At 38.8% G+C, this 423-nt stretch overlaps 1 protein-coding gene across 1 annotated transcript in view; it reads left to right on the top strand.

Annotated features, from left to right (window-relative positions):
- LOC119585994 overlaps positions 1–423 on the top strand; it is a 23,226-nt gene that overhangs the window by 18,576 nt on the left and 4,227 nt on the right. The gene's annotated exons all lie outside the window — the stretch shown is intronic.

The following is a 423-nucleotide window of genomic DNA, read 5'->3' as shown; positions in this document are numbered from 1 at the left end:
CATGCAAATGGCAAGGGCAGCAACATGTGGATGTATGTGCAAATAAAAACACACACATGCTTAAGGTGCACATGAAGGCTTGCTTAGGGGAGCCATGGTCAGGGTGAGGGAGTTTTTTTCTTCTTAACAGTTCAAGAAAAGGGTAAGCTGGAGAGACTAAATATGATATAAATCTCATGGGAGGGTTTGCCATGTAGAATAGTCAATTTCTTTAAAATTACAGCTTTCTAATGATAACGGCAAGCAGGAATGTTATCATCATTATCACTAGAATCCAAACTCTACTCTGCTTATAACATGAAGTAATCACTAAAGCCAGGAGAAATATTTTTCCAACACACACTCAGCATTACACATATAGGTGGGAGTATTGGAGAGTAAATGTATGCATGCACCCTAGTGTCTAAGCACATATTTACTCAG

Source organism: Penaeus monodon, chromosome 20 (assembly GCF_015228065.2).
Source record: "Penaeus monodon isolate SGIC_2016 chromosome 20, NSTDA_Pmon_1, whole genome shotgun sequence".
Lineage (NCBI taxonomy): Eukaryota > Metazoa > Arthropoda > Malacostraca > Decapoda > Penaeidae > Penaeus > Penaeus monodon.
Note: the sequence above shows the minus strand (reverse complement) of the source record. Positions and strands in the feature narration are given on the sequence as shown.